This window comes from Erpetoichthys calabaricus, chromosome 12, assembly GCF_900747795.2.
Source record: "Erpetoichthys calabaricus chromosome 12, fErpCal1.3, whole genome shotgun sequence".
NCBI lineage: Eukaryota > Metazoa > Chordata > Cladistia > Polypteriformes > Polypteridae > Erpetoichthys > Erpetoichthys calabaricus.
Genome location: NC_041405.2, coordinates 104,490,429 through 104,513,479, shown reverse-complemented (window position 1 = coordinate 104,513,479; position 23,051 = coordinate 104,490,429).

Sequence of the window (23,051 nt, the reverse complement as noted above, 5' to 3'; positions counted from 1 at the left end):
TGAAGAAAGTGGATTACAAAAGTAGATTTTACAATTGTTTGATACCAAATATAAGGAGAAGCCAGACTACATATTAGAAGATAATGTAACTCATCTCTGCATTGGTCCAAACTATGGAGTAAGTGTACTTAGTTATAAACAAATGTTCTGATAGGATCTGTATGATGGATTCCTGCTGGACATAGATGGTTATTTATTTATTTATTTTTACTTATGAGTCAGGATGAAAGAGCTTGCTTGTGACATTTAAAACATTCAGCCTTGCGTATCTACAATACATAAATAAATAACTACATTCAAATTGCTTCTGTAACTCTTTATTTTTGACAGGTAGAGTATACCCTATAGGATATCTGGATTGTCTTTTAATAGTATTTTGGCATCAGACTTTCTGACATGTTCCGCAATTTAAAATAATGAGATGACCCCCCGGTAAGCCCTGTTACAACATTGAATTACTTTAGAATGGACAAATGCAGGGATGGCACACAGCAAGGGTACATCTCTTGTCAAGAGTTTTAAAATTCTATCAGTCCATCAGTATAATATCATCCCGTCAATGAAGAACCAAAGCAACCCTTTTTCAGCAGCAGATTATTTACTTTTGACAGCTATTGTATTAAACATTTACCCACCTCCCATATAATTCTACTAATCAATGTTCTCACCAAAGGTAAACTGAAGCAAATCCAGTTAAATGTGAATTATTGCCCAATATCTCTTGGCCAGGAATTTGCTTGTAGACGCAGGTTGTTCTTTTAAATCCAGACCATAAACCACAGATGCAGTGGCTTTGTGCTCTGTTACACTGCTTCCCGGTATCAGGGTTATTGTCTGTCAGTGTTATTATTTATCCTTTTCATCAAACATCTTTTTATGGAAAGTGGTAACATTTCAGTGATTAATCACAAAAACCCAACAACTCTCAAGGATAAAGAAAGAAAGAAAGAAATGCCCTGGCAGAAACAGCAAGTAGATACTTGTAGCAATGTAGGCAAGGGAACAGTGGGAGTGATAGAAAGGGAAAGGTATAATAATTGGGAACATGGTGGGCTGACATAAATATGAAAAGCCCTTTATCCATAGCTCAGAGCTCAAAGATGGGGTTTACTTGTGAGTCCCTGGTGGTTAAGTGGCTCATGAAGTACAATCAGGCAGAAGTCAAGGCCAATATGAGCTTATCGCACGTGAGGTGGAGGGTGTGGGTCAGACCTCAAGAACAGAAACTGGTTCTTCAGACATGACATGTTATATTACTGGTGGGGAGAGGTCCAGAAGACTCACAAAGGTGGAAAAGCACCAAACAGATAACCAGACTCCTCTTACTAAGTTTCCAAGAGATGCAATTTGTTTCAGTGAATGTAAGGGTGACCTCCATATTGTTCTGCCTGTTATGCGTAGGATGAAAAGCAGCACAACTCAAGCACTGATATAAGGGATCAGGAGGTAAGTTGTAACTGTGAATCAGTCAAAACCAAGATAGATAGAGAGATACTTTATTAATCCCAAGGGGAAATTCACATACTCCAGCAACAGCACACTGATACAAAAAACAATATTAAATTAAAGAGTGTGGGAGATGGCCGGCTGTTCAATCCCGGCCAATACCACCAGGCCTCCAGATGGAGCCCTCCCTGTAGCATGGAAGTGTCCCAAAGACCAGCAGGGAATCCTGGACAATGGAGTTTCTATTCCCAACCCTGCTGGATACCGTGGGGCCCACCAGAGGACGCTGCACGGAGGCTCAAGGACTTGCATGTGCACTATAACCCGGAAGTACATCTTAGTCACAGTGACAGAGGAAATGTCGTGCTTCCGGGATGAAGATGGAGAGTTTTATCCGACCCGGAAGTGCTAAGAAGTCACGTGGACAGGGGTTCAGGAGCACTTCCGGGTCATGGACTATAAAAGACTATGAGAAACCCCAGACGAGTGAGCTGAGCTGGGAGGAAGGGTGGCAACGCGTCTGGGAGTGGAGGATAGTTGGTTATTGATTAATGATTGTATTGTATAGTGTTTATGAGTATAGTAGATTGGAGGGTGCGTGGTGCACGTTATTATAATAAAAACAATAATAATTGGACTTTTACCTGGTGTTTGGCGTTGGACCTGAGGGTTCAAGGGAGTGATAGTGCCTCCTACTGTTACAAGAGTAATAAAAATGCAGATAAAAACAGACAATAACTTTGAATAATGTTAACGTTTACTCCCCCCCCCCCCCCCCCCCCCGGGTGAAACTGAAGAGTCGCATAGTTTGGGGGAGGAACGATCTCCTCAGTCTGTCAGAGGAGCAGGACAGTGACAGCAGTCTGTCACTGAAGCTGCTCCTCTGTCTGGAGATGATACTGTTTAGTGGATGCAGTGGATTCTCCATAATTGATAGGAGCCTGCTGAGCGCCCGTCGCTCTGCCACAGATGTCAAACTGTCCAGCTCCATGCCTGCAATAGAGCCTGCCTTCCTCACCAGTTTGTCCAGGCATGAGGCGTCCTTCTTCTTAATGCTGCCTCCTCAGCACTCCACCGCGTAGAAGAGCACGCTCACCACAACCGTCTGATAGAACATCTGCAGCATCTTATTGCAGATGTTGAAGGACGCCAGCCTTCTAAGGAAGTATAGCCAGCTCTGTCCTCTCTTGCACAGAGAATCAGTATTGGCAGTCCAGTCCAATTTATCATCCAGCTGCACTCCCAGGTATTTATAGGTCTGCACCATCTGCACACAGTCACCTCTGATGATCACGGGGTCCATGAGGGGTCTGGGCCTCCTAAAATCCACCACCAGCTCTTTGGTTTTGCTGGTGTTCAGGTGTAGGTGGTTTGAGTTGCACCATTTAACAAAGTCCTTGATGAGGTTCCTATACTCCTCCTCCTGCCCACTCCTGATGCAGCCCACGATAGCAGTGTCGTCAGCGAACGTTGGCACGTGGCAGGACTCCGAGTTGTATTGGAAGTCCGATGTATATAGGCTGAACAGGACCGGAGAAAGTACAGTCCCCTGCGGCTCTCCTGTGTTGCTGACCGCAATGTCAGACCTGCTGTTCCCGAGACGCACATATTGAGGTCTGTTTGTAAGATAGTCCATGATCCATGCCACTAGGTATGAATTTACTCCCATCTCTGTCAGCTTGTCCCTAAGGAGCAGAGGTTGGATGGTGTTGAAAGTGCTAGAGAAGTGTTTATGTGTTTACAGGATTCTGTTTCCAATATTTCATTTTAGTTTTGATTCCTTTTGACAAGTTTAATTTTTATTTTATTCTATCTTGTTGTTTTATTTTATCATGTTTCTCAAGGTTAACACAACATGTTTTGAATGTGTTATATGATTGCGGTTGTCACCATCATGTCAAATAAGTGAAGCTATAAATGTGGCAGTAGTTTCAGTTTGTGTTATTCCTTGGTGGATAAACCACATCTCAAAAACTGTTAGTGCTGTTAGCTTTTGTCACACACGTGTGGCTTAGGAGGCAGCCAACAAGCCCTAAGGTGAGTGATTTATCGCGAGATGAAGAGTTGAATCTGAGTATTAATGCCTCTCTCCCTCTTTCACCTGACCTAAAGAAGAAAAATAATGATCCCATTCACTTACCTCCACAATTTCTGGGTTCAGAAAATGGCCACTTCCAACTCCAGAAGATGAGATCACTTCCCCCAATGCCCTCTGATGACATCACTTTCCGACTTCCTTTGATGATGTCACTTCCGGTTCCTCCTTGATGACATCACTTCCAGTTCCTCCATGATGATGTCACTTCCGTCCTACAGTTTTGATGTAATTTCCTGCCATATCACTTCCGGTCGCCATTTTGTATATATATATCCAATGCACTACTGTTATTTGTCAGATGCTTTGGTTTTTGATCCATTTTTCAATCGTTTTTCATCAAGTCCACTGGACATTATACAGGGAAATTCCCCAACTCTTTTTGACTTGTTTCTTTTCTTTTCATATTACACTTTATTTTTCAGTAGGTCCTAAGCACTAGGTTTGTTTTTGACTTTCCTTTTGTCTTAGACTTCCAGTTCTCCTTTACCCCGTTTGCCTCTGGTTACATGGTGATTTTGATCGCCTGGTTTTGATAGGAGTTGCGGTGGGCTGGCTCCCTGCCCAGGGTTTGTTTCCTGCCTTACGCCCTCTGTTGGCTGGGATTGGCTCCAGCAGACACCCGTGACCCTGTAGTTAGGATATAGCGGGCTGGATAATGAATGGCTGGATAGTTTTGATAGAAGACATTCCTAAATTCATTCAAACTGTGTTTTTCATCTCATGGTCATGTTTTCATCACACAATGGTCCTTAGTTCCTCTTGGTCTTGCTTCTGTAAGAAGCAAAAATGGCATTGTGGTAAGATACAAAAAAATTTTAGGATCTGAAATAATTGATAACAGAATTGAGTTCAGGATCCCAAAAATCACCAAAGTAAGTTAACAACCAAGAAATACTCTGGAGAATTACAGGTACAAAAAAAATATAATGAAAGCCAATCACAACACTGCTAGTGTTGGAAAAGAAAATTGTAAATTTTTTAAAATGAAAAAACTGGAAAATCTCATTGTCGCAAGTATTCAGACCTTTTACTCAGTACTTCAGTGAAGCTCCTTTGGCAGTGATTACAGTCTGAAGTCTTCTTGGGTCTGATGCAACAAACTTCACACACTTGGATTTGGGAATTTTCTGTCACTCTTCTCTGCAGATCCTCTCTCACTCTGTAAGACTGGATGGAGACCACTGGTTTACAGTTGTTTTCATGTCTCACAAGAGATGTTTGAATTAATTCAAGTCCAGGCTTTGGCTGGGCAGTGCAAGGACATTCCCAGAGCTGTCTCTAAGCTGTTCCTGGGTTGTTTTTGTGTTGTGCTTAGCGTCATTGCCCTGTTGGAAAGTGAACCTTTGGCCTAATCTGAGGGGAAGGCTTTCATTAAGAATAGCTCTGTACTTTGCTCAATTCAGCTTTCCCACAACCCTGTTTAGTCTCCCTGTCGCTGCCACTGAAAAGTAATCCCACAATGCTTTACCATTGGAACAGCTGTGGTTGTTCCAAACTTTTTCAATTTGTGCTCTTGGGAACCGTCAATGCTCCAAGATTTTTTGTATCCGTTTCCATTTCTATGCCTTGACCTAATCCTGTCACTAAGCTCTGCAGGCAATTCCTTTGACCACTTGGCTTGTTTTGTGTGCTGATACACATTGTCAGATGCCATAATTATGTTCAGTTAGTTGAGGTGACCAAAGATGGACACCAAAAAAGGTGTAGATACATCTTGAAACACCTCAGTGATGACCAACAGAATGCAAATACCTGAGACAAATTATAGAAAAGGGTATTAGCATTTGTGTCAAATGGCACATCTCAGTTTTTTATTTTTAATACATTTGCAAAAATCCTCTTTTCCGTTTGTCATCCTTAGGTGTTAAATGTTGTTTGATGAGGAGAAATAAATTAAAAGATTTTAGCACAGGGTGAGTCAAAATTATGTTAAGACTTGAATGGCAGAAACAGTTTATTAATAAAACATACTCCATATGTGCAAGATGTTTTACAGGAATGTCTCAACCTGTTCGTCATCATGTTCAACACACAAAAACCAACAAGCAACAGTACCATTTAAAGCCCGGACACACATTTCGCGGGAAATAGATGATACTATAGTCTGTATTCTGTCCATCAGGTCACCGAGATCACAAACTTTCCTGCTATACACGTGCTTCTTCGCCATACCCCATAACCAGAAATCACAGGGTGTCAAATCAGGGGAGTGTGGAGGCCATGGCAATGGTCCACCACGACCTATCCATTGACCTGGAAAGGTGTGGTCGAGATAAAAATAATCCAGTAGTGTTAACATAATTTTGACTCACCCTGTATAAGGCTGCAACATAATAAAATATGAAAAAAGTGAAGGGGTCTGAATACTTTCTGAATGCACTGTAAATCCATAACAATAATCAAAAAATATAGTCGAAATGCATAGCAAGTTTCCAGCATTTAGTCAGAGGGAATATCTAATACCTAAAAACAATATGCAAAAAATAAACCTCAAAGTTGTTCCTTGGTCAGACATTCTTAAACAAAATAAATGATGGAGATTAAACATTTTTTAGTTGTCATCCACAATCTTAGATAGCCAGGAAGTTTATGACGGCGACCTATATACTGTCACCAAAATGATGTCACATATGATACACTTTCGACTGTCACACGAGTGTAGCAACAGTAAGCAGATGGAAATGAAATAAAAATACAAAACTGAAAGTAAACAAATTTATAATAGAAATGGATTGTCTATAGACCAGGCACCCAAAACATGCGATCATCTCATGTGGTCTCTAGTTGCAAAAATAACCCTAAAATAAATACAAATATCACAAACTTTTTAAAGCTTTTGCCCTTGCAAACTGTTTTAGGTAGTTAATTTCTTAGAGGGTCTGGGTCTTTTTCTCAAAATTGTACTATTCCTAGACACCAACACTCTGTTGGAGAAAGCTGGAGTTATTAGTAGAGACATGATTATGAGAAGTAGCCTGTCCATTGTGAAAAATGGTCTTAATCCAAGTGGTGAATTGTTTGTGGATATCTACATCACTGATTGAACGTAGCAAAGTCACTTACAGGTGTAGCTCAGGTAAGGTGGAGTGCTGAGGTGTCAAATGGTGACGAATTAGTGACTTGTTGGGTCTGATGAATGGAGTGTCACTCAAGACAGGCTAAGGAGTTTCAAATGGTGTTAATGTCTAGGAAGAAACACGAGATACTTTTCTCATCCACTAAAGAGTTACTCTTCCATTTTAGGAAAGATTAGGGACATGGAGTCTGAATGGGTAATGCTCAAGTTCTCAGAAGTATAGGTGACTCTGAGTGAATGGAGCCTGCCATTACATTACAACAAGGACCCACTAGTGGACACCAAGGGTGATGGCAGCAGTTCATTTAAAGAATAATCTTTTTGAGAAATATAGGAAACTTTTCTAGATTTTACTGACGTACGCTAAGTGGATCAAAGCCCAAGTGTGAGAGTAGTTTATTCATTCCTCTTACAATCACTTTTTACAGATTTCAAAAGGTAATGGGTAACCTCTACGTAACATTGCACAGGCTTTTCTTAAGCAAGGCTGAGGAAACATTGACCTTGAATCAGGGCCGGATTTATATGAAAAGAGGCCCTAGGCTATTCCACTTATGAGGCCCTTTCACCTTCCATTTTTAAGTTTGTAAATTACATGACAGATAATAAAATTTTGCTAACAATTTGAATGTAGGCCCCTCTTGATCTTGAGGCCCTAGGCTGAAGCCTAGTTAGCCTATAGGAAAATCCGGCCCTGCCTTGAATGAAGGAGTTCAATGCAAAAGAGCTACTGTAAGTGAAAGGGCTTACATTCACTGGGGTCATCCACACCAACAAGAGTAGAAGGAAATGTGATATTAATCAGTGGATTGGTGCAGAGGCAGCAGTATTTCGGTTGTTGTGGTAGTAGTTGTTGTGGTGAAATGAGAGATGTCTTTGTACAAAGTTCTCAAAATAATGAATCCGACTGTGGATAAAAAAAATAAAATGAGGCTTTGTCAAACTGTTGTTCCCCTCTGTCTATATGACAGCATAAGGATTTTCAAACGCTTAGAGAGGCCTTGAAGTAGAGATAAGAGGGATTGTACAGTATCCTGTAACTGGCCTTCAGAACACCTGGTGATCTTCAAAGAAGAGTTTTGTTTTTTCCGCTGTTGCTAATTCAGATAATCAGCATGACACTAGTTACAGCAGTGGAACACAGTGTGCTTTTAAAAAATGTGCCATCCTGCAAGTTTTCTACACAAAGACACAGCAAAATGCATCACTGTGCACATTACTGTGTTTTCTTCACAATGAAAAACTACAAAGAATCCCCACTCCCATTATTTAGCAAACACTCTAGTGTCTTTTTATAACTCATGAAGATGAGAGTGAGGATCTGCACACTCCAAGCTCTGTGGAGCTCCTTATTTCATATCTGTCTTTGTCTCATCGTTAGGATTGCTGTCACCAAGATTGTTATGGTAACTGGCAAAATGGGCACAGTACTATCAGAACAATCACAAAACATGCCTGACAGTAAAATGTCTATGGGACAGGAGTGTAGCAATTTAGTTTTTTTTTTTTTTTTAGCAGAGATCTTTATTTAAATACCAAGTGACAGGTGGATGCATTCATACATGAAAATACAGAACCTAAACACCTTTCTTCTTGTGTCAATGGCACAAATTATATTGGAAGTGAAATGCCATTTATCTTGCAAATCTATTTGCACAAAGTGTCTGTGCAAATTGCTTTGTTCTTCACTACCCCTGACATTGCAGATATATGGAAGGAACTCCGCACAAGTCAGTGGTTATCATACAGATAGGCTGAGTTCTGTTTTCATGCACGTTACCGTGTGATGAACTTTGCATTGATGCTGGTCTAGACCATTATTAGCTTAGCCTTTAAAATTATAATATTCTTTAATAGCATTCTCTAATAATAAAAAGAAAACAACAAAAAGTAGATTTTCAAAAATAATAAAAGTTGTTTTTCTTTAATTACTGTAAAATTCTTAATGGCACTGACAGTAAGACCAGGCTGCATTTTATTTGCCACCCTGCATAAGTCTATCAAAATAGCATAGACATTACACAATTTTCCTAATGGAATCACACATAGAGCAAGATATGGAGTCAGGAGCAGTTTGATGTTGTTCTAAATTATATAAAGAGTGTTACAAAACTTAAAAAGTTAACAAAAGAGCAGCTAGGATTTTTCAGGACTACACAGTATAGGTTGGATGTATGAGAAAAGACTGATGGAGTTATCACCTTAGGCAATGGAGATCATGAAGAAACATGGCAGATGATCAAAGCATTTACAATTATGAAGGAAATAGAATTGACATTTACAAAAAAACAATGTAAAACTAATTAAAGCTCTTAAACAGTATATTCTCTAATTTTTTTTCACACAAAACTATATCTTAAGATGGAGGCCTTTATATACTGTATCAAGCTGATAGTTTTTGACAAGACAAGCATATAGGAATTAATGCAGTATACTGAGCTGAATATCTTCTTCTCATCCAAATTTTTCTTGTTGGTCAGTTCTCGAAAACTTGTTTATACGTGTTTATAAATAACACAGCCAAGGAGAATTTATTTGAACAATTTTCAACATATCTCACAGTATGTGCTCAGACAAATGCATTGAAAACGAAATCTAAAATACTCTTTTTTAAAGCTTGTCTGATATCTCCATTCAGTGTATTGATGGGGTATGAAAGGCAAGCAATCTAAAGTTAGTAGGAAAATGATCACTGAGATGCTTTGTTTTATAACCATCCCATGTCATACACTTCCATCAAAAGAGTTCTTTGATGCTAATTTGTTACTCTATACTAATTAATATGCGTCGAATCAAAATAACACAGACAGTCACCCACATGCATAAAAGCACTACATTAAACGCCCAGAAGTTACTGCTCGAGCTTCAATTAGATGAGCCTGTTAATTATCTCTGGCTGGAGGCTCTTAGCTTTATCCTTATTTATCTAATGAGCTGTTAGCTGGTAATATAGATTAACATTTGTTGTTTCCCCAGAGGTCTGCATCCCCAGGTCCTGGAACCAAGCAGAGAAACATTCAGTTTCCTTGGCCAGATCCTAAAATTGCCATCAACAGAGACTTCTTGCTGATCACTGGAGTTAAGGATAAAGGCCATTGGATTAATTCAGGCTTTAATTTGAAAGTAACGCTCAAACTAAATTAAAAACAAATAAACAAAAGCTAGAAAAAGAAAGTATAAATTAGTATTTATGCCAGTTGAATGATATTTATGTAATAGGCCACTTTGGGGTTGTTTGTGTGAATTTCTGTATTTTAAACATCTATATATTAAACATAACTTAAACCTAATTTATAAATCTATATATTGAGTAGGGTTGCCAATTTGGCAAGATAATTGCTAGAGAAAGTGCATCAAGATGACAAAGAATATATTAATCCATTCATCAACTCAATTCAGCTTTCTAGTGGCTAAAACATTTTCAAGCAGCACTGAGTGCAAACCTGTGCCTACAATAGGAAACACCAACAAAAATAAAAGTGACCTAAACATTTTGAGCCTGAACCAAAAAATATGTTGCTGATTTTGTACGTGGATTATGATTAGTTTCTTTATACTAAAACATGTAAATTGTAAGTTTATAGCATTTGTAGTTAATTTTTCCTGTTTCAGAAATAAGTCAGCACAAATGAGGTATATTGCTGTCATTGTAGTTTTAATGACTTGCATCTAAACACTTTTGAGGATTCATTCTTCTTAGTCTATGTATACACGGACTATTCTGCATATACAGGCAAGGAAATAGGCTGCAGAATTCTGTCATGGCAGAAAGTCTGTCTATAATGACCCAAGATCAGAAGAGAATGTGTCGTGAATTGGAGAATCAAAGAGTGATGGTGTATAAGACAGCAGATACTATAAGGATTTGTTACGGGACGATTTAATTCATTTTTCATGAAGAATTAAACATGAGCAAGTTCTATGTATGTTGGGTACCCATGATGTTGATTCCTAAAATGAGGCATCCCCTCATCCAATGTTTCAAGGAGAAACTCAAGGCAATGAATTTAGACCTGGAGAAATGTTAGAAGTGCAGCATAACATACTATAAAACCTGGGTGCAACACTATGGCTTAGAGTCCAAACTAGTATTGATTCAAACTACTGGTAATTCTCTAACATCAAAGAAATTTAATGTCTGTGCATAATTATGTATGATGTTAAGGGTGTTGTCCATATTAATTCCATGTCTCAAAAGTAGCCAATATCATATTAATTTGCTTTAGCATTTGTTGCAGACAATCAGAGGAAATGTTGTTGAAGAAATCTGTTGATCATCCCTCATCTACTTCATGGAAATGTCCTCACTAACAATGCTGGGGATCAAAAGACTGCCTTGCAAAACTGTGAATTTGAAGAGATGCCTGAGCCATCTTATTCACCAGACCAATGTGACCACCACCTGTTTCTCAATTTGAAACGCTGCCTTTGTGGGGCATGTCATGCTGATGATGAAGAACTCAAGTGAGCTGCAGACGTGTTTGCATCCCTGACATAAGGACTGACTGCGGAACAAGAAAGACAAAATTTTTAATTGAAGTGGCACAGAAAAGCCTTGTGACCTTGTCCATGCTGCTTTTGTACTGTTGTATTCTGTGTCACACATGCGCGCTTAGGAGGCAGTCAACAAGCCCAGAGGAGAGCGAAATATCGCAAGACAAGGGGTTGATCCACCTCTCTCTCTCTCACCAGACAAAAAGAAGAAGTATAAAATACCTTCAATACTTCCGGGTTCCCAAGATGGCAACCAATTGTCACGTCCTCCTCTGACTCCCAAAGAAAACGCCACTTCCAGCTCCCTTGTCAAGATGTCACATCCGTCCTGGCCACTTCCGGTTCCACTCTGATGACATCACTTCCACCTCTGTATCACTTCCGGCTTCCAAAGATGACGTAATATCTGTGTGACATCTATGACATCATCTCCTGCCAACTCACTTCCGTCCGCCATATTTTTCTATATAAAAAAGGCATTCTTGCATATGTAAAATTGTCAATTGCTATACAGTATTTTGATCAAGAATTCTGGCCTTTTTTTCTTTATTGTCCTTTGGACATTATACGGGGACGGTCCTCAACTCTTTTTTGTTGTGTTGGGTTCTTCTAATTCGTCACACCTGTTATATTTTACTCAACATGGTATAATATTCTAATGATTAATGGCAGAAAATATTGCCACTTTTTGCTTATTGACAAATACAAATAAGAATTGACAATACCAATCAAGACTCAGCATCACATGTTTTCTGTAACATGGTGTGTGCAAACAATAACGAAACAAAAAATGCAGATTATATTGTAGCACTGCCACATAATGTATTATCTGGCTTGTTTTCTGTCTCTCTGCGTTGTCCTCAATGTAAACCCTGTCTCTACCCAAGCACATATATAAAAAGTGGAAGGAATAAAACAGACATGTTGATCAGATAGCAATAGGGAAGACCTTTGTGAGGTACAGTGAGTTGCAACGACTTCCGGGAATTTGCCATGGTAATGGATGCTAATCTACAGTTACAAAGAAGCATGAAAAGACAGGAAAAGAAGACCCATACTGAACATAAGCTTTAGGGCGGAGGATACAGGTGTGGACTATCCAAGGCCAGACAGGAGATTGCTTCACTTAGATTTTGAAGTCCTTCCCAGTTTGGAAGTTGCTTACTAAAAGAATCAGTTGACTTAGCCGTGTGTAATGCTAATGGGTGACCATTCCAAAGCTTTGGCACAACAGACTGAAACACACAATTCCCATGTAGCATGAGCCGGGTATGAGGGATGACTAAGAGGCTCTTTTGCCCAGACCTAAGTACCCGAAAGGCTGTAGGGCAGTACAGGAGGCCAGTGAAATACTCAGGGGCTTTTTCTGCAGAGAGCTCAATAAATAAGCACCAAAATTTTAGAACAAATTTTAAAATAAACCTGGAAGCCAGTGCAAAGCATGCAAGATGGGAGTGATATGCTCCCTCTGACTAGATTGAGTTAAAAGCCTAGTAGCTGCATTTTGAACTAACTGTAGCCAAGAAACAGAGGATTTATTCAGACCAGTGTAAAGGGCATTGCCATAATCAAAATGCGAGGAGATAAAAGCATGCCCAAGCATCTCCAATTCTGGTCCTGAGACTACAGTCCTCAATTTAGAAATGTTTCCTAAATGAAAGAAACAAGAGCGGCTGATAGACCTTATATGTAAATCTAGGTTTAATGACTGATCAAAAATAACCCCCCAGATTACGTAAGTTCGACTTGACAACTGGAGAGACAGAAGCCATCTTGAGACAAAATCCCAGAGTGAAGGCTAAGGGGAGCAACAATTAGAACTTCAGTCTTTCCGGAGTTCAACGGTAAGTAGTTATTACAAAGCTAATTATTAACCTGTGACAAGTAGTCAACCAAAATATACAATTTTTTAATATGTTTGAGTTTAAATGAGATGTAAAGCTGTATATCAAAAGCATAAAGGTGATATGAAATGCATTTAAAAGAGTTTAGAATCTGAGACAAAGGGAGGCTGTATAAGGAAAACAATACCAGTCCACAAGTCAGGGGAACAGTAACACGTAAAATGTGAAACACCAACTGAGAAACTCCTATTAGTTAGATATGAGTTTGACCAGTCAACAAGTGAGCTGTAAAAAATAGGATGTCTGGAGACTATACAAAAAGAAAGAAAAAAAGACCACAATTTCATTTAAGAAGAGACAGAACTGTGTGGATGTTGTGTGTTGTTTGTTGACAAAGATTTTTGTTATTTGTATACTGTATGTGTTGAGGTAGTGGAATGTGTGGTTACGGATCGGATTGTTGCCACTTATTTTGTGCAATTTGTATATAAATGATTTCTTACATTTATTCTCCACTTTGTTATGCTGGGTCATTTTCCTTACCTTAATTTAATCATCTTATTTAATCTGCCATTATTGCAAGAAGGGGTCCAAGCGCAGTTAAAGGTTGACTTGCTATCTGAATTGAATACATCATCAAAAGCACAGTGACTTATAGCGGTATCGCCCAGAATAGGACGAAGTGTTATAACACAATATGGCTAAGCCACATTGTAATGGAAGAAAGTACCACAAACCATTTACCGAGTACTGAGGCACACTAAATGAGAAGTTCATTATTTCTGCTTATAATTGATAAGTTTTGGACTTATTTCTTGTTCACTGATTTGTAATGATGAATGAAACAGATACATTTTCATTTCAATACCGCTTTATGAAGTTAACGTGAAATTTTGTTTAACAGGCAATTTTGCAATTGTGAAATGTGGAGCTCACCAAAAAGAGTTTTTTGGGAGTTTAAAGGCTCATTTGTAGTGATAGATGTTTCACTTTACTGTTTCACTTCTTTCAAACTACCTGTTTAAGTGAATCGATTCTTTTAAATCATTTGATTTGTTTGATTACTTTACAGTCTAGTGTATATGTGTTTGTGTTTGGTGTTTGCGTGTGTATAATGTCATTGATTAATTTATATATAATTAATTGCATATATATATATATATTGTGGTGCCCGGCGGGTGTCCATGCCCGGCCGGGACGCCTAGGAGGAGTGGAGGAGGGCTTGTGTCTCCTCCAGGACACGAGGGGGCGTCCTCCCTGGTGGCTTTGGGGACCACGGGTACGGAGCTTAGAAGCTCAACCCTGTACGGGCCCGTGGTCACCCCCGATGCCTTGGGAACATTGTCCCTCAGTACTTCCGCCACACCGGGAAGTGCTGGGGGGAAGAGACTTGAGGGCACCCGGTGGACTTCCGGCTTCTCCTTGGGAGCTTCCGCCACACAGGGGTGTGGCTACGGAGGTCCTGAGGATGCACCTGGAGCCCATCCGGGGCACATAAAATGGGCCGCCTCCCTCCAGTCGAGGCGAGAGTCGGGAGGAAGAAGACGTAGCGTGTTGGAGAGGAGTGGAGGCGGACCGAGAAGAGAAAAGGCATTGTGTTGTGGCCAGGACTGTTAAGGGGTGATTGGTGCTTTGTGCACTGGGTTGGGCACTTTATTGAATTATTATTATGTTTAATAAACGTGTGGTGGATGATAATATGGTGTCCGTCTGTCTGTGTCCGGGCTGCGTATCACAGTGGCGTAGTCGGCAGGATGCTGCACCTGGTTCAAGGTGCGGACCTGTAGTTAACAAACATTCTGTGAGCAGCCCGGCGCAGCAGCGGCACCCCCACACGCGCCGCGGGAGCGACGCAGGCACAACCCCGCGTGAGCGATTCACCTCAGGGTTCACTACCGGTTCCTTAAATGGCCATGTTCTCCTGGTGCGGGGAGAAGAACAGGGACGTTGCCGGAGTGCAGCGGGCTCCAGCAGGCACACTGTCGCCGCGCGGTGAGGATGGCGAGACAGGAAGGCGAGTCCCAGGAGGTGAGTACCCTGCCCAAGGGCGAGAGGCCCCGGGGGGGCAAGTTTACCTTTTGTGCTGCAGGCAGGGACTACCTGGGACTGCGTCAGTGGCAACGGAAAGCCGTGCCTCAGGCTGTCGACGGCGCTGAGGTGGCAGTAAGCAGTGCCACGAGAGAGGAGCCGCTGCAGCTCGATAAGCAGCAGCAGCCGCTGCTGGGATCCAGGAAGGCACGTCGCCGCATCAGGAGACAAGGAAACAGAGCCAAAATGGCCGCGGACCGGAAGCCGCTCCCAGAGACTGGTCCGGGATTGGGCGGTGTGTCTGATGTGTCCGCCAATGATTGGATGGAGGCGGGCACACAGAATGTCAATCCCGGGCTGAGGAAGGACCTGACGGGGCCGGTGGGAAGGCCCCTCAGAGAGCAGCCGGCGGATATGCCTGACAGAAAGGTAAGGCAACTACCGACTGACTCTCTGTGCTTGCCAGCGGCTCTGCGCGAGCTGGAGGAATGCCTTCAGCCCGCAGAGTCGCTTTTACAGGTGATGCGCGTCCTCCGTAGAGGATTGAAGGAGCTGGAGGTGAAAGCGGCCGCGTCCGTGATGACGCTGTGACAGTGGGCGGATCGGCGCGGCGCTGGAGGCTTCAGCCGGAGGGACGCGGCGGAGACGGTAAGTGGAACCGCCCCTGTACAAAGAAAGGGAGATCCTGCTAATGGGGACTGTGAATACAGTGATCAGGACCATGTTGGTAGGTCTCCGACAGCGGATGCCGCGGTGCAGGCTGCTCGCGTGGTGAGGGGGAGTAACAGCAAGAGAGCAGGGCGGACAGGGGCTGACAAGTGCCCTGGGTCCTAGTGCCCGACGCCCCGAGCCCGCGGCAGTCTCCCGTCGCTCTGCGTGGACACAGACGGGAGCGAGGCTGCACGTTTGTCGTGCACAGACTCAAACCGTCAGGGCGTCCAAGAGGGAAAGGAGGGATCGAGGGCTGTGTGCCGATTCCTCCAACAGGAAAGGATGTGCTGCTGGGTGCGCACATCCAGTTAAGGGCCACTCCCCTGAGCCAGTGGAAGGGAGAGAAAAGCAGGCGGTCCCGTCAGCCAAAGGGACACGCAACCCGCGGAAAAGGTTCCGATCAGGCAAGTTCCAGGGTCCTTGTGAAAGGGGGGAGCGCTGCCAGTGCGTGGTGCAAAGGGACACCAGAGAAGGGTGTTCAGGCAGCGTCTCTGCCCCTATGTTTCTATCTATTGCAGGATGGGACCCGGGACAAACAGTAGGACCTGCTTCGTGGGAAGCTGTCCCTCATCAGATGGACCGTCTGGCCGGACGACACTTCGCTGGCGATGGGGCAGCCTCTCAACCAGCGGAGGCTGCGAAGGCACGAGCGGCACTGAGCAGAGGGGCGAGGAGATCTCGGAGGGGGTGCCGAAGAGGAAAGTTCCAGGGTGCTGGTTTGGACCCTGGATGGAGAGTTGGACCCTCTTCGGGGTTGACCCGCCCTAACGGGGTGTGTCGCTCGGACCAACGGGTCTTCGCTGGCGATGGGGCACTGTGGTGCCCGGCGGGTGTCCAATGCCCGGCCAGGACGCCTAGGAGGAGTGGAGGAGGGCTTGTGCCTCCTCCAGGACATGAGGGGGCGTCCTCCCTGGTGGCTTTGGGGACCACGGGTACGGAGCTTAGAAGCTCAACCCTGTACGGGCCCGTGGTCACCGCCAGGGGGCGCCCCGATGCCTTGGGAACATTGTCCCTCAGTACTTCCGCCACACCGGGAAGTGCTGGGGGGAAGAGACTTGAGGGCACCCGGTGGACTTCCGGCTTCTCCTTGGGAGCTTCCGCCACACAGGGGTGTGGCTACGGAGGTCCTGAGGATGCACCTGGAGCCCATCCGGGGCACATAAAATAGGCCGCCTCCCTCCAGTCGAGGCGAGAGTCGGGAGGAAGAAGACGTAGCGTGTTGGAGAGGAGTGGAGGCAGACCGAGAAGAGAAAAGGCATTGTGTTGTGGCCAGGACTGTTAAGGGGTGATTGGTGCTTCGTGCACTGGGTTGGGCACTTTATTGAATTATTATTATGTTTAATAAACGTGTGGTGGACGATAATATGGTGTCCGTCTGTCTGTGTCCGGGCTGCGTATCACAATATATATATAGTGGCTGGCGCTGCACTCTATATTCAGGGGGAGCAGCCCTGGACAGTGCAATACCTCCCTCTGGACGCTAGATGGCCGCCCCCCTGGGTTGGAGTGGTGCCTCGGTTACCCGCAGGGCTCCATGGGAATTAGAGTTGGGTGCAGCCCTGTTGGGTCTCGCAGGCACCGCCAGGGGGTACTGCAGCTGGGACTCCTGAGCCCATATGGGCAACATATTCACCACACCCGGAAGTGCAGCCGGAACACGACAATCAAGCACCTGGAGCACTTCTGGGTGAACTATAAAAGGGGCCAGCAGCCACCACTTCAGGAGCCAGAATCGGGAGGAAGAGGACGAGGTTGCCAGGGAAGAGTGGTGGAGGAAGAGAGAGCGCTTATTTGTGTGTTTTACTTGGTGTTGATGCTTGGGGACTGTGTACTGCCTGTGGGACACGGGGAAGATGTGCACCCACAAGTGAAGAAAAAAAAAATAGTTTGTTTATTTTGACACGTGTCGGGTCGGGCGCATTTATAGCGCCTTTTTCACACCTTTTTCATACATATAAAGTTGATTTATTTTTCAGTGTGCTTTGACTTCTAGTACTGTCCTCTCTGTTCAGATTAACACTAAGAGCTGTGGACCACTCATACCACAATATTTCTATGTTACATTTCCATTGTTTTACAATGTAGTGCAACTGCACAGTATGTTTATTGATCCATTTGTATTACAATGCCTGGCCTATCGATTGTAGCCAATCCCATTTGCTAGCGTCTGGCCCTGAGTCTTTAATCCATATATTGGAAAAGTAAGGCAGTCTGGAGTGGGGTAGTCAGTTAGGTCAATCCTTTCCCTCAGGCAGTCCAAGATGGAAGAGTCTTAGGTAGGCTATGGATGTACCTGTTGCAGTCCTAGACTATCATCCTCTTCCTTCTTAGCATGATGTGATTCCTGGCAAGCTAAAGTACATTATTCACACAGCACATTTAGTGCCAATCCTCCTGGTTGCCCTTGAGCATGTGAGTATCAGGGGGTACTCTGAAGGGCACTGCAAGGTGTGAGAGATTGTTCTTGGGTACACAGTGTCTTAGGTCATGCTCATAGGCATCCAGCTGGGCCTACGCAACTGGATATTCCCAGAAAAGTGGCAGCAGTGGTGTTTCCTGTCACAAAATGCAACACGGGCAGTGTCTACCTGCATAGTTTCCTAGCATGCATGAGGGATGGCCATCTATTTCTGGTTCTCGTGCTTGAGGATGACTGAGGCCACATTCTCAGAGACCAATTCTGCAATGGAGGCAGGGACGGCTCCAAAAAGTTCCATATGGCTCATGGTTTGATGAGCTTGTAGATTATCGTTTGGCTAGATTTACAATCCCTCACGTGGTTTTCACTAGCAAACCTGATAGAACCAGATAAGCACCCTTAAGTGCCCACTCTCCAAGTCACACCGTTCAGGCGAGCTTTATACTTAACTGTCCCAGCTGACTCTGCCCCTTCAGACAGCCAGCGGACACCCAAGTGTTGTCTCTTGCTCAGGTCTGGCCTGTGGACGTTACAATACTATCCAGTGGGTGGACCCCACTGCCCATTTCATAAATTTTTGTGTTTTTTTCTTCTTCTAAATAAAAGTCAAAGCCATAATAATAAAAAGAAAGTAAACTTTAATCATATACAAAGCAGCCACCTTTTGCTTTGAAAACAGCCCACTTATTTGCTTCCTTCATCTGATGAGGTTAACCATGAGCACCACTAGTTTGTTTATTGGGAGCAGATGAAATGTAATCATTCAGATGCGTCACTCTTTTATTTTTGTTTTAATCAAACTACCCAGATGTTCCCTTATTAAACATCTGTAGAGGCATTAAGTGCTAAAGTACTCTTTGAAAGCCAATTTCATTAAACTGAATTTCACAATCTTTTCAAAGAGCAATAAGGTTATCTAGCACTAAGAAAGAAACTGTAAGCCAGCTTATGATTTAACATCAGCTTAAGTCCATAATGTGGTGGTGTGAAATAGTTTAAAGGCAAAAATGAAACCGCCTGTCAGTGCTATCTGCAGGTGCCAGTATGGACCTTTGGAGAGCCTTTTACACATTTACCACTGACTTGGAGGGTTCCACCCTATACAACGTGAGCCATTTTATGACTGGCACTAACACATAAAGATTTCAATTTTTTTAAATGTGCTTATGTGAATTTCAGGATGGCAGGGAGCTGTGACGTATGCCTTCAGTAATAGGTGTAAACACTTAGGAGGGATGTGACCCCTGGGCTTGAACCATTATTTGGGTACCATCTAGGTGAGCTGAGGAAACCATGGAATAACTCAAATGTAACAGATAGATAGATAGATAGATAGATAGATAGATAGATAGATAGATAGATAGATAGATAGATAGATAGATAGATAGATAGATAGATAGATAGATAACTTTATTAATCCCAAGGGGAAATTCACATACTCCAGCAACAACATATTGATAAAAAACAATATTAAATTAAAGAGTGATAAGGGTAAACGTTAACATTATTCAAAGTTATTGTCTGTTATACCTGTATTTTTATTACTCTTTAATTTAATATTGTTTTTGTATCAGTATGCTGCTGCTGGAGTATGTGAATTTCCCCTTGGGATTAATAAAGTATCTATCTATCTATCTATCTATCTATCTATCTATCTATCTATCTATCTATCTATCTATCTATCTATCTATCTATCTATCTATCTATCTATCTATCTATCTATCTATCTATCTATCTATCTATCTATCTATCTATCTATCAACTTTGTATAATATTAATGTTTACGAATATTAAAGCTTAGGAGTCACGTAAATTTAAATAGACACCACACAAGAGCAGCATGTAGTGAAAGAATTTGCAGAAGGTGCATGGATAGCAGCAAACCATTAAAACAGCAACTGAGATTGAGGGTCATAGAGAGAAAGGAACAGAGAGTGTGCAATGGCAAAACTTGATGGCCATGGGAGAACAGTATGCCATGTCAAGCAGAAAAATCAAAAAGAGTCTGATCCTTCTGCTATTTAGAAAGAGTGGAGGAGGAATGAAGGGAAAAATATTTTAAAACATGAATCTAGCACCTAGTTATTTTCACAAAATCAAAATATTCATCCTAAGGTAAAACTAAAAAAAAATATAAACAAAGATAAAAAATAAACTTAAAAAATAAGATCACATCAGCAACTACACTTTTTACATTTTTGCAGACTCTGGGGACCTTTGAGTAATGAGAAAAGCTCTATATAAATGCAAAGAATTACTGTATTATTATTATTATTATCAACTACTAATAAACTTTAGCTGTTGTTCAGTGGAGATGCTGCCAACTAAGTATTTGCATGAGATACAGTAAGGTTTGCATCACACCATTGTTAAGTGACCTCACCACACCATGGGATTTATCAACAACAACATTTTGCTCAGGTGTGTAAAATGTATTTTAAAGAAATCTAAGGTGTAGGAGGAACTCTCAGAATTGCCTTCAAAAGAAATATTCTCAAGAATACAAATAATGTTTTCATAGCGGGTAATGGGGGTTCATTTACCATTGGTAGTAGTAAACAAGCGGACAGGAAGTGAGCAAAGCACCTTGAAATGAGAATTTGAGAAGTAGACTTTACTAGAGTGTGACCGAGACAAGAAGTGCCAGGCAAAAGAGGTTAAGACACACGAGGACAAGTGAGAAGTGTCTTCAAAGGCAGGAAGTATTCACAAGAATATATAGTACAAACGGTGTTTTCACAGTGGGGAATGAGGGCCCATTTACAATTAGTGGTAGTCAAAAAGTGGACAGAAGGCAAGCAAGGTTTCTCAAAATGACAGGATCTGAAGATACATGTAAGGCAAGAGATATCAGATATCAAAGATTTTTAAATGTAGTCTATTATCTGTGTTTGATATAACATAGCTAGCATACAACAAGTGCAAAGAAAGCCAGTAGAACATCAGTAACTGACATTAGACTCCATGACAAATTTTTTAAAATTTCAGTGCGTGGTGCTGATTGAGTCGCTCTCCATGTCTATTAGGCTCAGTCACAATTACAATTTATATGCCAACACTTATGAACAATTCTGTAAAGGATTAAACCTCTCTACTAAAAAATAAATATTGTTTTTCAAAGTCATATTCATGCCAATCCAGTCCTCTTTATCATTATCCCTGAGACAAGTTGTCTGCTGCTAGTTGTACGCACACCTTCAACCTCTCCAACACACAAGGACTGGGGGCGACTGTTGGCCAGCATCTTGGACAGCAGAAGAACCGAATACGGGCTGTCAGAATGGGAATGCCTGTGAAGAAAAAAACAATTTGTCCTGTTAAAGTACAGACAGTTCTTCAGCAACGGCTATAGAAACAGTATTATAAGATTCTAGTTGTAGAGACAGTGAAGCAACATGCTGTTGATTGAGACTCTGACACCACTTCTGAATGTGCGTGGTGTAACAACAGATTTGGACAGATTTCATAGCTGCCCTTCACTGATCTCCAAGGCTGAGCCCCTGGACACCGTGCATAAGTCCAGCCAAGGGTTTAACGCCGAAACCACTGTACCCTTAAATGCAGCTTATCTCTGACAAAAAATACAAAGAAAAGGCAGGGGTATCCAGGCAGGGATTTGAACCCATTTCCCTGCTCACATAAAGCAGTACCACTAACCACTGCATAGCCTTCCTCTACTGTTTATAAGTTCTGTATAATTTCTATATTTTTTGGGAGGTGATAGTCTCCACTTAACAGAAGTCAGCAATTGTAACAGGTGGCGCAGCATCATAGGCCCCAGGACAAAGTTTTGATAGCAAAATAGAAACATAAATAGGCAACACAAAGATCATGGGACCCCTATGCTCCTGGGGCACGCAGCAAGTGCCCACTGTGCCCATAGCTTAAAGCAGCCCTGCTTAGCAGCGATTCGTATCCCAAGTCTATTCAATCCATCCATTATCCAACCCACTATATCCTAACACAGGGTCACGGGGGTCTGCTGGAGCCAATCCCAGCCAGCACAGGGCTGCAAGGCAGGAAGCAAACCCCGGGCAGGGCGCCAACCCTGTTTGTGAACTGAGGAAAGGAAAAGTCTGTGCATATGTCAAGCCTGGCACAGCTTCTGAGCGCCGTCTTATTAGGAGAGTCTGTCAGTTTTCCATTAGCATCGTGACAGCGGCGGCTCTTCCTTCAGAGACCGAGAAGCACGAAAGCAGCGATTAGCGCTCTGCCCACACACACGCGATGGATTTTGACTCAGCGGAGTGAACCACATTAAAGTCTGTGTCACACACTTCTCGCCGAGAACACCGCCAGGACCTGAGCAGCCCACGCTGGCAATTCCCATCCTCGCTCGGAAACCGTGCCGCACAAACAATGGAATCCCGGAACAAATGACAAAGATCAGCCGGTTGGATTTCTGACAGATGAGGCAGAGCTGCGCAGGCATGACGCGCATCAAGTAGCTTGCTCACAGTTTGTGATGCCAGTTATTTTTCTTCCTTTTGCAGATGAGAGAACAGGCACGCTTCATCTTCAAGCCGAAATGCCACCCTTCCCCCCGCCAGCACGCGCAAATATCAATTCTTCTTCCACCCCCAGGATATTTCAAAGCGATGGCTTTGTTGTAATCGGGCGTGTGCAATCAATACGTGATGTTTGGAATTACCGCGCGTCCTTGTTTCAGAAAGCGTGAGCATTCATGTAATATGAACAAATTAGACCAAATCTCTGCGGTACACATGTAAAGAGCGCATTTCTGTCTGTTATAGCGGCTTCAGAGTCCGGGACCAAACCCAATGTCCTGGAAGATGGAGCAGACGCTGGTAATGCTATATTTTCAAGAAGTTTATAAACTAACGATTGGCTTTTTTTTTAAATTGAAATGTAAATATTTGTTAAACAGTAAGTATTCCAGCTTTACAATAAACAGTGCCATAAGCAGCATGAGTC